The sequence below is a fragment of the Fringilla coelebs genome (genome assembly GCF_963513975.1).
Source record: "Fringilla coelebs genome assembly, chromosome: 15".
Lineage (NCBI taxonomy): Eukaryota > Metazoa > Chordata > Aves > Passeriformes > Fringillidae > Fringilla > Fringilla coelebs.
In genome coordinates this window covers 695,682-711,273 of record NC_140041.1, presented here as the reverse complement: position 1 = coordinate 711,273, position 15,592 = coordinate 695,682, and the positions used below count along the sequence as shown (strand labels likewise).

Here is a 15,592-nt window from a genome sequence, read left to right as displayed (position 1 = left end):
CTGGCACCATATTTCCTCTTGTTCCTGCTGTCCTGCAAAACTACAGGTAAATCCAGCCCCTCAGACCTTGCATCCCTGAATACCAAGGAGAGCTGGTTTTGCCTGGATCCCAGTGCCATGCACAGCTGTGCTGATACAAGCACAGGTCAACCACTCCACCTAGCACCATCCCTCATTTTCCTCCCACTGCTCCCAAATCCTCCCAAACCCCACCCACATCTGTGCCAGGGCCAGTGTCTGTCCCTAGCAAAACCAGAGGCGTCACCCAGCCCTACACCAGCTGCCACCCCTGGAAGAGCTGGAAATACATTGAAAGCTTGCCTCCCCAGGCTCCCAAACTCCCAGACCAGTCCTCAGATGCACAATTAACACCTAACCTACCCCTCCCAGCAGAGAAAACAACAAAACTCCATCATCCCCAAGCAACTCTGGCATTTCCCTCTTCACGTCTGCCCTTTTCCAGCAGGTGTGGGTAGGATGGGGCTGTCAGAAATGGCATTCCTCAGACAGTTAATCCCAGCAGAAAGGAAAAGAGGAACGCTGTGTCCCTCTGACTGACCCCACACAAAGGGCAGGACCAGGTGCCCTTCAGCACCGGCCCCCAGAATCAGAACCTCTTGGCTTTGGCTGCTCAAACACCAAAGCTTCTGGCGTCACTGGGCCCTCTTAAATGGTTTTTCCTTTCCTGAAAAACAGGAGAAAAAAAAAAATTAAGCCCACTGCAGAAGCGAAAGGATCCCAGCTTTCACATCTCCCTTTTGATTGCTCACTACAGAGGTTTCTTGTAGAGAAAACATTGAACTAGACTTCACTGGGCTGCAACATAAAGCTGCTCACAGCAAGCAAAGGCAAGAGGTTCATATGTCACCTCTGCAAGAAGCAGCACCTGGGCTTTGGGGGAATACAATCTCACCAAGTCACAGAGCCAGGAGATGACATTTGGAAACAATCCTTGCTGCCTGGAGGCAATTCAAACAAGTGAGCCACAGGAGCTGTGGGACTTTCTGCTCTCCCTGCAATGGCATCAGTCCAGACCATGAGATGTTTCCTGGAACAGATCCTCCCTATAAACAGGAGCTACAGCAAAGCTCAAGGCCCACTTTTAAAGACCCCTGGAAAAGCAAAGGTGAGGTGAGATTACCTGGAGCCCCAGGGGACTGAGGTGAAGCTGATAAAGAAGCAGACAGCAAACAGCTTCCACTTCTTCTCACTGAAGCAAAGAGAACATCCTGCAGTTTTAAGTAGTCCAGCATCTCTTCCAAGCCCTGCAGGTGAACACACAAGTATCTCAAGACTGATTTCCTTTGTACTTTCAGCAGCACCAGCACAAACCCACCAGGAGGACCTGTAATCCAAGACACATGTCAGCAACTGCCTTCCCTCTTGCCACTCTCCATATTTTTCCTTTCCAGTGGGATGCAGGTGCCACTCCCCAGAGTCAGGAAAACTGCCTTGCAAGCCAGTACAAAACCTGCCTGGCAAGCCCAGGATGTCAGGAGCCCTTTCTCTTGGATTTCTTGCTTACAGGCATTTTAAGCCTGCTTTGCTTCACAGGTACTTTTCTGCCAAGGGTGTTCCCATCTTTTTTTAATCCTGAATAAAGCTTTGGAAAGCTGAGTTTCACAAGAACTGGTTCACATTTTGATTATTCTTAACTTGGAGCTTCCCTTGGCACCAAAATCAGGGGTAAATCCAACGCAGGCTTGAATGGTCATTTGATCCCAGATATCCAATCCCCAGTTTCCTCAGGATTGGTTCATTGAAGCTTTTCAGGGTTTCAGCAAACTTAAGGTTTTGGTGATTTCAGGATCAAAAAAAGAAATCTATGACAAAAAAACTTAACTAAAGCTGGCTAAAAGTGGTCCCTGCCGGTGACTCATTAAAACAACTCATTCAAAAGGAGGCAGGATTGATTCAACTCTCACAAACACATCTTGCCAAGATCAGAGCTCTCTGCCCACTGAGGACACAGAAACCAGCAGGGACCTTTCTCCCACTCTCCAGCACAGACCTCCTTCCTCAACATCTAGGGAACTACAGCCACTCAGAGAACACCAACTTAGTTCTGGGCTGCCAACAGGAGAGGGGCAAGGAATATTTTTAAGTCATTCCAACCTCAATGCTATCCAGACCTAGGAAAAAGCACTTCCCACCACTCTTGAAATTTTCTTCCCAGTCTCTTCCAGCTTTTGAAGGTTTCTGTGGGAGCTGGAATTATTGGTGCAGTTCAGAAGCTGGACATTCCTAAAGCATTCCCTTGGGAACATGGAACTTTCCTCATGCATTTCACTTCTTTATGCCAAATATTCTCCCCATTTATCTACAATCTAGAAAGAAAAAAAATAGGAAAATAAGGAAGACAAATTAATTCTGACACAAGGAATGTTGATTAACCTACCACACTTCTGCTACTCTAACAAATCCACTGAACAGTAAATATAAAATATTTTATTATGAATTTTAAGGACACAACTTCAAACTCAAAAACTATGGTCTACTATGTCAAGGACTTTCACACCCAGGGAACTGACTACCCCAGATATAAACACCACATTTGATACAAATCTGATATAAATTCGATTCGACCAGCATTAGAGCTGTTTTCACACACAGACACACAGGGCTGCTGCAAGTTGTTATTTCAGCAGCTCCCGGGGAGGTGAACAGCACCACCACCTCCCAGCTGGCTGAGTCTGGACTGCACCCAGCACTCACTGAGAGCTGCGGGAAGCGGCAATTCCCACCTGCTCTCCCTGCCGGGGGAACCGTGCCTACCGCTCTGGCCCCGCACCTCTCACCTTCCGGCAAAGAGCAGCTGCCTCCTCCCGCTGGCTGCTCCGGGATGCAGGCAGTTGCTGCCCTGTGGGCAGGGGGGTGACTCAGTAGCTCCATGACCGTTCTTCCTCAATGCTTTTGTATTTTCCTCTATTTCCCGGGGCCGGGCGGGAACTGAGGGGCGCGGGGATGTGCTGGGGGCGTTGAGTCAGAGGCGGCACAGCGCTACCGAAGCACAGGCGAACCCGCCGCTGCCTGACTCCGCCCGCGCAGCTCCTGCCCGCCCCCGGCGCCGGTGACACCACAACCTGTGTCCCCACATCGGGAAAGCCCACGGAAAATCCCACTGAATTGGGGATCAGTATCGGCATTGGAGCCGCGTTCAGGCAGCGGAAAAGACGCCTGTCTGAGAAGCGAGGACCTGCCGCGGTCCCGTTATTTGCCCCTACCCAAAAGCGCATGCGCAAGATGCCGTGCACATCATCTTTGTGTGGTATCCTGTGACTTCGGTCCTTACCCGCCATCTAGGTCTCGTATCATGTGACTTCCAACCTTAGTAGCCCTCTTTTACCAGATATCACATGACCATTTCCGGTACTCACCATATTTTCTCCTGTATCACATGACTACTGCCCTTATATCCCATCTTTTGACCTGTATCATGTGACTTCTTCCACAGCCGCCATCTTTTTGTCCTGTACCACATGACTTTTGGCCCTATGTTCCATCTTATATGCTAGCAGAAGCCACTTCCGGTCAAGTTGGCGTCTGTGGTCAGTTACTCCTGCGCTTTAGTCATCTCTTCCGCTGCCTGATGCCAACACCGATCCCACGCTTACACATTTGTCCACTAAGTTTCTGATGAGATTGCTGTGAAGTTTTTTTTGGTTTTCTCGTTTGCTCATGAGTCCGACTGTCCTTGTGTCAGCTGCCTCAAAGGCAGCTTGTGCCTCCTCCTCCTCCTTCCCTCTTCTTTCAATTTCTTTTGACAATTTAATGTTGTTTTCCCTTTCATACTTGAAAATACCTGCATGCTTCTGGGTTTTCTCCCTTTCCATACAGGTCTTCTTCCACACTTTGCAATCCATACTTTTCATAACATAAGGGCATATTTGTAGGCATAAAAGATTTCCATTCCTTAGTATATCCATGGGAATTTAGTTACTAGCTTCATGCCTTTTCATAGAAACAGTAGGGAATTGGTAGCTTGTTCCCTGAAGTACATTAGGAAGAGAATAAAACATTAATCCTGTTGAGTGGAAAAGATGCTATCTATTTTCTTCCAAGAACTCCCCCAAAAGATACAGGGGGTGATGAAGCCTGGCTATAGAGTTTCCCTTCTAATGGAAGGAAACTACCATGCCAATAAGTCCTCTCTGCTGAGGTCTCAGAAGAGGGAAGCATATGTGTTTGTAAAGTGGAATGTCTGTTAGGCACTTCCCTCTTGAAAGCAGCATGTTCCATTCCAAGAACACAACAAAGAAACAAAAGATGAGTGTGAGTCTGCATTCAAATCCTGCAATGTTCCCAGAAGTGAATTTGTCCCTTTTATGGGACTGAATTCTATGAAGATACACTGTGAAGTGTAGCAGATGTTTACTTTTTATTTACATGTTTACCCTTTGTCTAATAATAACCTGAACTATAAAAATAATGGCTGCTTTCCTCACTCAGACATCTACACTCCTGTGGTTTTAATCCAGCTGAAGTTACCCATCATTGACAGCTAGTTTGCTATTAGGTCTCCGATGACACAGATGCTTCTCATGCCAGTAACAAACCCACTGCAGTATCAGCTTCTAGACAACACCCTGCCCATGCAAAGTCTTCCCTCTTCAACCATTCAACACTTGTTTCATTTGTGGGAAGATTCTTACATAAAGCAAGCAATTGCTGTGCTATTGAAATGTGCCCTGTCAAGATCTTTTCCTTCTCTCCAAGGAGCTATAAATTTGTGGGAAAGGCAAAGTTATTCCAAAAAGGGAATTACTTGCCCCTATGAAGATTAAGATTCTAATGAGAGGCCACTCTTTGCATAATCCCAACTCTTCTGCAGGAGATTTCCTTTCTTGATGTGTCTCTGCCTTACTGTCCAAACATTTGACTGAGGAATACTTTTTCTTCTTGGTTTTAGTGTGGGGTTGCTTTTACATTGCTCTGCATCAGTGGTTCCAGACTCCGCTCCGTGCCCTTGGAGTCCCTGTCTTGATAGCCCGGGACCTGCAGGGACCTCTCACCCTCCAGCCTGGGCTGCAGATATCTCAATAGTTAGGAGTTGGGCTGGGTGAGGATCAGAGCAAAGGAGTTGTCTAGACCCAGGAGTTTTGAGCTCCCTATAAAAGTAAGCTCTGAAAAATAAAACAGGCTGTTTGTCACAAGGACCTTTGGAATGTGTATCATCTCTGTCTGCAAGCCACAGCCCTCCCCATAACACTGCTCTGCTCTCCCTGCATGTGATGTGAGCACACACATCTCATTGATGACACACAAACCTCTGTCTACATGTTCCGTAGCTGGGACATTCAATTTTTCCTTAGACAGGCAGTGTTTGCAGTTTGCATGATCTAGCCAGAAAAAGCCCACTTACGAAGAGACTGAAAAACACTCCAGTTGGAATTTCCTGAGAGAATTGGAAGAGGTGTGGGAATTGGAAAGATAGAGATCTTCACAGACTCAAGAGGGTTTGATTTACAGCCTTAGAAGAAGCCTCGACTGATGTGAAAGCAAGGTACACAGACACTGAACAGAGAAATCATCAACCTATGTTTCTCTAGTTATAGGTAAGAATAGGCCTTAAGTAAGCAAGAAACTGTTTTAGATAAAATAAGGAAGGGTTTTATAGTATAGTAATGTAGTCATGTGATTGTAATAGAATAAGCTGAGAGTTTAGCTATTATAATAGAGACATATATGTGTACATGCAATCAGACCTTATTGGGCAAAAGTATCCACATTGCAGTAGAAAGAAGTAAAGGTGACCAGTTAGAAAAGCAAAGCATACTCTCTGGCGACTGTCCATTGGATTAGAAAGTTCTATGGCTACAAGCGTATTCTCACCTGTCCATGAACGAGCTCTTTCTCGACTTTTGCATTGGGGCGCACTGCGCACGACGTCCCGGTACTCCGCCGCTTCATTCTGTGATCTGCACGGAACTGAAGCTCAGCGAAGGCATTCAGCCTTGCCACTTTTCAGCGTCTGTGCCGCACGAATGCACTGTGACATCCTACTGGATCTTTTGTCCTTGCGAGGCTATAATGTGCGCATCGGTACTTCAAGGTAAGAAGGAGCGGGCAGAGAGCACTGCGATCTGACAGCGGTTTGCAGGTTGTATAGGAAAGAGGACTGCCCCTTGAATGTGGTGCAAATACAAATTTCCACCAGTTTCAGGGGTACGCTCCAGCCAAGCTTGTTGTCCTGGCACATTTTCTCTCTGTGAAATGCTTCCCAGTATGATTTGGACGACAAGAGACGCAGAAGATGGGGCTGTGTAGTGCTGAGAATGTAAGTGCCTGGCCCGAGCGTCTTTTGGCAGAAGCAGTGCGCTAGAGCCCATCGCTGCTGCCACAATGATCTGTGTGAGAAATAGATGACTATTCCCCTCTGGGAGAATAAAAGCAAAAGTCAAAAACGAAGCTACAGAGCACCCGGCTGGTGGCTGCAGCATACTGGCTATAAAAGGAGCATGGCTGTTACTGGCCTGCCAACCAAACTCACATTCGCCATGGTAAGGATTAAAGTTCAGCAAGAGCTACTTGTGCTGCTACCTATGCCTCTTCCAACCCTTCTATGGAAACAACTGTGCCTACCTTAAGGTTCCGAAATCCAGAGAACACAATAGCAGATGCAGTAGAGAAGGGAAGGACAGAGTGCGCTGGTGAGTTTGATGGGGCTTCTGTGGGGCAGGAGGAAGGTGCAGCCCAAGGCTCACTTTTATTTCTGGAGCCTTTTTCTATGCATACAGCTGCTGGACATTTGCAACAAAGATGTGAGAGTGAAAAAGTGATGGCAGTGACAGTGGAGCCCTGGAAAATGTTAAAGATAGAATCTGAAAATGTTGGGCTTTGTGTTTTCCCAGATCAACTGCACCTGCATAAGCAGTATGGTAAATGATATAATTGTTAGATGTGATGATTGTTTAGTAATTAAATATAATTATTATACAACCATAAGAAGAATCATGAGAAACTATGCTGGAAATTTAAGGGGGTCTTTGCTTAGCTGAAATCTATGTATACAGTAGAACAATATAAGTTTAATAATGAACATGAAAGTTATATAACGATAGAATATAAAAACATGTTCATCTCGACTGTATGGTCGGAGTCAGATTTGGGTTTGTACCCCTGACACCCAGAGCTCTTCAATAAAAGTACTTGCATATAATCATTCTCGTGATTATGTGTTCCTGAACGCTAACAGCAGGTCTGTCTGGGAAAGAAGATACAGAGCATTGTGCGCAGTTTAAAAGCTGTTTAGAACAGGAGGTATTTTGAGAACATCTTCTGTCTTGACACTTCCATCTGCGTGGCCTCTAGCTGCTTGGACACAGCCACAATGAAGGAATGTGAAAATATTTGCACTGCCAATGTCAGTTTGCCCAGGAAAGATGGTAGGTAGGCAAATGTCTTCTGTCCTGGCTCAGAAGTGCAGCTGAAAATGCTTGGCTGTAACGATAGTCTCTGCCACTTTGAGAGAATGTGCTGATGCTATATCTATCTATCTATCTATCTGTCTGTCTGTCTGTCTATCTATCTATTGTTGAGAAGGAATGTGCAAATCACTAGTGTGTTTCATTTACTTGAAACACTGCAAAGGGACTGTTATGGCCAGCACTGCCTTTTTGTTGTAGGACTTTTTCTTTGAGAGCAGCTGCTGGAATTTTTGAAGTGGTTTGGAATCTTCAAGAGTTAGAGTTCAGGATGGTACATAGATCTTGAGGGAAAGTGCATATCTCCAGGGAGCTGGATGCACTTCAGTGGGTGCGAGTTACAGGCTGAGCAGCTGATGGCACAGAAAACGTTCTAATAGGAAGAGGCCATGCTGCAATTGCCTTTTATTTTGAAGCTCATAAACTGTGCAGCCAACAATGAAATGATTCCTCTTCCTTCTCTGCTACATGCGGGATCACATTCTGTCCGTGCCCAAGAGCCAGGATCCACAGCAGAGCTCTTGCCCCCACACTGCTCCCACAGGAACGGGGCTGGGATAGAAGAGCCCTTGTCTTTTTCCTGGGCACTGTCAGCCCTCATATAAATAACCACACCATGGCATTGTCGACTCACAAAACAAGGACACACACCGAGCCCAGCTCGAAACCAGCCCCAGGACACAGCCAAGTCAGAAATGTCCCTGCTCTCAATCAGCTGTGTCGGGACAAAAAGATTTCACCAGTCTTCCCCTTCCAAGTGGATACTCTTCTTTGCACCACACTCAAAGGCCAACACCAGCTCTTCTGCCCTAACAAACTTTTTCACTCTCGTAGAGTCTGGTAACAAACTTGAAAACATTGGCCAAAATCAGAGCTCGCAAAACTGTTGGTGGAGAAAGCTCTTCGTTGCCTACAATTTCAATTGCGGCCATCAAACTACAAACACACACCCTGCTATCGCCACTTGCCTTCTCAGCTCTAGGTACCACCGTAAGCCTTCAATCTCACAGAGTCAGGATGCAAATGGAATGGCACCAGGGACTGCTCACACACTAAAGCTACAAGGGACAAAAACCTTTCCTGCAGAGGCCTGGCCTCTGCATTCCCACTGGCAGTTCAAGGACTTTAACCCAGAGAATTGCCTATTGGGAAAAGCCTTTCAATTCACTGAGACCACCCAAAGTGCATCCACTCCTCCAAAACCCAAAACATCCAGGGCCCGATCCTATACAAAGGTGTCAAAACATTGCTATTGGGCATTACCTGCCCGGGGCACTAGCTACGCTGCACACCAACACCCAGTGCAACTGTTTCCCTTGTCCAAAAGAAGTGTGCTGGCAGAATTTCTAGAGGGCTGCCTTGAGGAAGTGGAAAACACATGCCAAATGGATTCTTTCAGGAATGAGACTGCCTTCCAAAGATGGGTACCGACTCCATGATTGTACAAATGGAGTCAGTGCTTCCAAACCAAATATGCCAGGATAGAAGGTTGCTGCCACCCTTAAGCTGCATGACACTGCTTCTTATCTGCACCTTCAACACTGGGGCTAAGTTCTTTTCTTCCCATGAGAAAGCATTGCTGTTCTCCTTCAGGAACTTACCAAGCAAAAGTTGCATGCCACGTCCTGGTACTGACCCTGTCCAGCAATGGCTCCTACATAGAAAGGGGCCAGGACAGAAATGTCTTGCTGGACTATAGCTCCCCACAATACCTTATCAGCTGCCCTACCAATATTGGCACCATTTCTTTTACTTCCCAGCAAGGAAAGGCATTCAAAGTCACTTAGCTTGGCCTTGTCTCCAGTACCACGCCTAGTTTTCCTAGCGTACCCTAGCTTTGCTTGCTTGCCCATGTCTGCCTTGCCTAGCCCTACAAATAACAACTTCCTGGCTTTGCTTTGCCTTGCCTACTGCTCTTTGCCTTGCCTTCTGTGCAGGTAAGGCAATGCAAAGCAAGTGTAGGCAATTGTAGGCAAGTTAAGGGAGAGGTTGGCAAGGCTGAAGCCGTGAGGGCAAAGCAAATGGAGTGTTAGGTGAGAGAAGTCCCAGAAGTTAGAGGCAAGGCGATGCATAGGAAGTAATGGTAACAGGAAGGGCTAGGCAAGGCAAAGCCCTCTAGGAAAACTGTAGGCAGGTCAAATGTGGGGCATGGGCATGCAAGGGAATGCAAAGTAATGGAGAATCATCAGGGCAAGGCAAGAAAAGTGTTGGGTTGCCAAAGCAAGGCAAGTTGCAGGTGCATTCAAAGGTTGCTGGTACACAAAAACGGCCAGGACAGACTGCTGTGGCCAGCCTTGATCTTGCATGGGCCATCTCTAATCTGCACCTAAGACACTTGGGTTGCTTGCTTTCCTTTGCATGCAAAAGAACTGTCATTCTGGTCCTGAAGCCCAAGGGTAAAAGATGAATTTTGTGTCCAAAATTCAAGACATGTAAGTATAGATGTCAGAAGAAAGCTGTCAGGACAGATAGGTGTGCTTGCACATCACCTCCTCCAGGCTTGCTCTCACCTGCTCCTGGAACAGTGGGCCCTTGAGATAAAAGGCCAATGGAAGCCTGGAGAATCCGCTAGAGAAGCAGGCAGGGCAATGCAAGTTGAAGAAATGCCACAAAAAGAGAGGTGTTGAATTCTAGGTGGGGGACTGGTGAGCAAGGTAATGCAAGGCGAGGAAGGGGTTCATGGGCAAGGCAAGACAAGTGGTGGCTTTGCCAGGCACCACAAAGAAGAGGGAGGCAAGGCAATAAGAGTCCTAAAAGGAGAAGGAAATGAAAGATCTGAGCTGGACAAATGGGAAGGAAAGGAAGGATAGGTGAGCAAGTAAGTGCAAGGCACTGGGTTGGTATGAAGAGCAAGGGAAGGACATGCATGGGTCAGGAAGGTGAAGGCAAAGGAAATGAAAGGAATGGTTAGCACTGACAAGGAAATGCAAGGTTGGGTAGGAAAGGCAAGACAATGTAGGGGAGGGATAGGCAACACAATGGGTACCTTAACAGGAAATGTCCATGTGCAGCAAGACCAAGAGAAAAGTGGTAGAGAGGTCAAGGTGGGAAACTAAGCAAGAAACAAAGTGCATAGCTCTCTCATCTGTGTCTGTGTTCTCTCTGTGTGTGTGTGTGTGTGTGTGTATGTGTGTGTGTGAAGTTTGCAGGATGTAAAGCAAAGAAAGCTGTTTCTTGATAGTGGAGTGAATATGGCAAAGTCCAAGCAACCTTTTCATCCGGTCACATCTGTGTGTGAGACGTAGCCAGAAACTTCTCTGTTTAGATTCAGACCGCAAGCAGGTCACAGAATGCAAGGGTGTGAATAGCTGAGCAGGAAAGCACATCACATAAACATGTTGCCACAGAAGCAGTTTAATGTGAGAAGGAGATGGACACGTGGGACTCCAGCAATATGACAACACACTCAGCTGAGAAGCAAAGTGCAATGCCTCGGTGCGTGCTCTGAAAAGAAAAGGCTGCAAGGAAAAGGCAAAGGGACAGGTCAATGAAAGCTTTCTGTCCTGGCACACTGAGCTGTTTGAAGGTGAAATGCTGTTTGGTTTCACTAAGGACTTGGTGAGACGGAGAGGATGTGCTTGTCCATGTAGCAGAGAAGGAAAGTGAGAATCACCGGTACATTTGGCAGAGTTTGTAGGCTGCGAGGAGAAGGTGACAACTAGGCCTGGCTTTGGGCTGTGGCACTTGTTGCAAGGAAGAAGCTGCTGGATGGTTTAAGCCTTTGGGGATCTGCAAGAGTGAGACACTACACTGCTACCTCATTAAACTAGTGACTGTTGATCATCTGGCTGAATCTCTGACATAAACCAGAAGTGAAATTTCCCCCATTCCCCCAGTTGTTACACCTTTGCATCCAGAAGCCTGAGCTTTTTTGAGGCTGCTGTCAAATGCCTTGCCTTGAAAGCTAGAAGTGTTTCAGTTCACCTGCTAAGAAAGATGGAAAACAGCTAAAGTCAATTTCAGAATTGCCCTGAGCAGAGCTAGTGTTTTAGTACCTGAAAGGACCATTGCGAATATGTGCAAGAATCACCATTTTATTACGCAAACATTTGAAATACGGTAGCAGCTTCATCTTCTTGTCCTTGCAGTCCTTGGAAGTTTTGCTATCTACTGAAACAGGAAAAAGATCAAACACGAGAAGCTTAAGAATCCAAGCTCACTGGCATTGTGCAAATTGATGAATTCAAGGTACCATTGTAACATACAGAATGGCTCCATGCAAGAAAATGGAAGTGTCGTCCTTCACAGAGGCAGAAGCACATGAACTCTGGGAGTAATCCATCATGCCTCAGTGTGCTGTGGCTGGTCAGAGAGCTACACCATGGGTGTCTGTGCCCACGGCACTCTCAGAGCTCAAGGCCGCACATAAACTCCCCACCTTACAGACACGCGAGTAAAGCCCCCAAAAATGCAGTTCTCCAGACAGCTTACTGAAACCAGCTAAGAGTTCCCAGCATCACACTGGGCATTTCTGTCCACAGATGGCTTTGGTTGTAACGAATCCAGAACAGAGTTGCATTTTTCTTTAGATCTCCTAAGGTATTTCATGTAACATGGCAAGAAAAAAATTGTTTTGACAATGAGAAATAACAGAGGGGATAATGTACCTTTTGCTGCTATCTTCTTTTGCTGCTCCATTTTGCTTGCTTTGTTATTGCTTTCTGTCAAAGAAACGCTAGCAAAATACCTCATCAAGTCTTGCTGTGAAGACAGACTGCCAGAAAGGTAGAGAAACTTTGAACCTTTACAAGACCCTTGCAGCACATGTCTTGGTCAATTTGTATGCAGATCCTTTCTTCCAGCAGGACATTTTTGCACTGTTAGCGCACATTGAACTGAATCCAGTACAAAAGCAGTGAATAGAGGAACTGTTCTCTTTTCATTGACATGGTAATAAAAATGCACGTCAAATAAAAGCATTTTAGAGCAACAGGAAAATTTTATATGTAGCTAGCAAATCATAAAAAGATGCATATTAACAGGTTGGGTCACATTCAGAATTGACAAGAATTCCAGACAGAAAACATAGCTTAGTCAACTGCAAATTTAATCCCACTATCTAGAAAGGTGACATGAAAAAGAGCAAGAGGAAGAAAACCAAAAAGAAAACCAAAGGAAGCCAGAAATAAGGCACAACCTCTCCTCCTTTTCTGCTTACTACAGTTCCTTAGAAGTATCTTCGGGTGTCCTAACAGTCACGGCAAGTGGAAAACTGTGCCAAGAACAATTGTGGAAAACTGTGGAAAACCGTGCTATCTGAACAGAAGCATAGGGTTTGCTTTTACGACTATTAAATCTGCATGCAATGCGTACAGTATTGGTATGTTTTGTATATTCAAAACCAATTTAAAAATATTTCCAAATTGAAGGGACTGCTTTTATATGTTTTGAATTACTTGGTTAAATATGGCGCACGTTAAAATACTGCAGACGTGTGGCCCATTTTAAGAGTTGCCAACTGCAAAGGAGGGAAGCATTTTGTGTGCTTAAAAAAATCAAGTATTGGAGAGTGCTATTCTCAGAGGTGCCCAGCTGAAAGTCCTGCATGAACTGATTTGCTCTGTCACTTTCATATGGCACAACTTAACCACATACAGTTTCAGCGCCTGATGTTGCCCAGCCCTACAATTCTTTGCCCCTTGAATGGTTATATAAGCTCCCTGGCAACTGGCATTTGTAAGTACATGAAACTATGCAGAATTTGCACTATGAGATGATGTCAAGTGAGTCACGCCGGTAGATCAACTAGGGCATGCAAAGCAGAGAGGGGGGAATGAGAGCACAAGAAGAGAGTACACAAGAAGAGAGTACAATCGACATTTTTTCTGCAACAGGGCTAACACCATAGAAATCCAAATTGACACCAATCCTCCTTAGGGGTAATTCTTGCAAAAGACAAAGGCTTCCTTTTGTGTTCACAGGCCTGGAATATTTAGCTTTGGAATATCAACTCGGTTGCAAATGGAACTGCAGGAGGGAGCCACCATTCTTATGATGAACTTTGATATGTGTATAACCTTTCATGGGGATCCATCTTTGTCACACACATCACATTTTATAAGAGAAGAGGCACTGTTGAATGGCTTCAGTGAAAATAAAATCTTAAATGCACTGCAAATGGAATTAGGATCCAAAGGAGCCAGTATTTCAAGAAAGCCTGAGATATTGCCTGTGATGAGATCCCTTCTAAGAAGTTCATTGAAGGTACTGAATTCTCCATCGAAATACTGGCAGATTAGTCAGAGGGGAAAAGCAATCTTTTTCAATGGTCCTTTGGGAGGACTGGGCTTGCAGGGAATTTAGTACTTGCTGCTATACTGCCTACATTCCAGGAAAGAGTATTAAATAGTGAAATTTGACCGCTGGAAGATGAAGTCTTTGTGAATGTGAAAGTCCAGTGCATGACAATCTCAGAAAGGAACCCATCAAAGCCCTGTGAAATGCCAAGACACAAGTTGGGAGTTGGCAGTGCATGCCAGTTTTTAGCAAAGCACAGCAAAGTGCTGATGACAAAACGAGGCCATGAAGTCACATACAGTATGAAGCAGTATGAAAGAGGAAAGCAGCTGAGAGCATCAATTCTGGTAAGTCGTCTCAGTATTCTTCTTGACATGAGCAGAAATTTGAAGTGAGTCTATGAAAATGACAAAGGAGGCAAAAGAAAAGGGAGCAATGACTCCTCTGGCATAGTGTTTCTTAACAGGGATCTTCAAGATGTAAAAATTGTATCATCCTTTCAACAGAAGGAAGGTATTAAAAGGACAGTAAGGAAATGGCATCAAATGCTAGAAAGACTCTGGGCAGTGTACTTCTAGACAGAAATGCCACTGATGGAAAACCGACGAAAGTGGCACCAATGCAGCAGCATTGTACTAAACCCCAGAAATGTCCACCGCTTCCCGCTCAGCCGTTCCATTAATATGCACACAGCAGCTCTGCAACATTCCTACTGATCATCTCCTTGGCAAACTGGGAGTGAGGGTCTGTAGTGACGCAGGTGCAAAGGAGAGCCGCTTTCTTGCAAAAGCCAGGCTTTTGAAGCAGTCAGGCCTTTATCAGTTGCATAGCTTTAAGCCACAACCAACAGAATTCAGCCAAGCACTATACACCACACTGTGAACATGCGATGGTTCTAGAACTTGTTGATCAACCTCTAACTCAGCTGCCTCACTTTCCCATAGTCCTTTTCTATTTAGCCCATGTAATGGGCCCCAGCCATGGTTTTACAAGGCCTTCCTTTTAGAAGGTTCTACCTATATGCAACAGCAAACCACAAGTTTCCTCAGTGCCAAGAGTTTAGGTAGACCATCTAGATCTGCCCTTCCAGTGAAGCATAATGGCGAGAGAAAATCCTGTTGGAGATGTTCAGTCATTCCATTTTCTAGACAGGCCAAATCAAAAGAAAGGCAAGCTATAGGATTGTGTACTTGCTCTTACAAAACAACTGCTGCCATCTGACAATGAACCAGCAGAAAATCAGCAAAAATGAGACTTGAGGCAAACAACCCTTTGAAGGGAATAATGATGTGATAAATAAAGACAACAGATTTCCAGGCTATCAAGATACTTGAAATATCAGCAAAGGATTGAGAGCAGAGGCTGAACTCATGGGGAAAGATTAAAAGAGTCCCAAGAAAAACATGACCAAAGATTAAAAGAATCCCAAGAAAAACATGGGCAACTGACCTGTTTAAGCTTTCAGGAAATCAGTGGCCACTGATTTAGATAGGCCATTCCAGTTAATTTACCGGTGCACCTTCCACTCCTTTTTCACCTGTCAGCATCACAGGGTGAATTGTGACCATGGAATCAGGATTCTTTGGATTCTGTTCTTAGCTTTAGGAGAGAAGTACAGCAGCTGAAGTACCTGTTACTGCTGCCATATCCAGGAACACAGAGTTGACACATTTCATTCAAATCCAATCACAAGTAGCAATACGAAGAGGATAGGATTGGCCTCTTTTCATGATGCTCTTCTTGTTTTACAGCCTGCTCTGATTCTGGTGAAACTTTTTCATTAGCTTCTCTCTAAAAAGGAGAAAGTCCAATTAAATGTCCCTCCCTACTGGTGCAGGTTGACCATTCGGTTTGTTGAGCCTAAAAGTGGAATTGGAACTAGCAGGGATTACTGTGTTTTAAGCATCCAGTCCGTTAAGACAATCTCATGT

At 45.4% G+C, this 15,592-nt stretch overlaps 1 long non-coding RNA gene across 2 annotated transcripts; it reads right to left on the bottom strand.

Moving 5' to 3' along the window:
- Positions 1–303: 303 nt before the first annotated feature.
- LOC311159622 lies at positions 304–2,994 on the bottom strand. 2 transcript variants are annotated; one of them, XR_014616522.1, is made up of 5 exons: positions 2,799–2,994; positions 2,116–2,327; positions 1,142–1,265; positions 914–1,064; positions 304–685 (listed from the first exon to the last, which is right to left on the bottom strand). It is a non-coding gene; the product is annotated as an uncharacterized lncRNA (long non-coding RNA). The 2 variants fall into 2 exon arrangements; XR_014616521.1 differs by having other exon boundaries at positions 304–1,064.
- Positions 2,995–15,592: the final 12,598 nt, after the last annotated feature.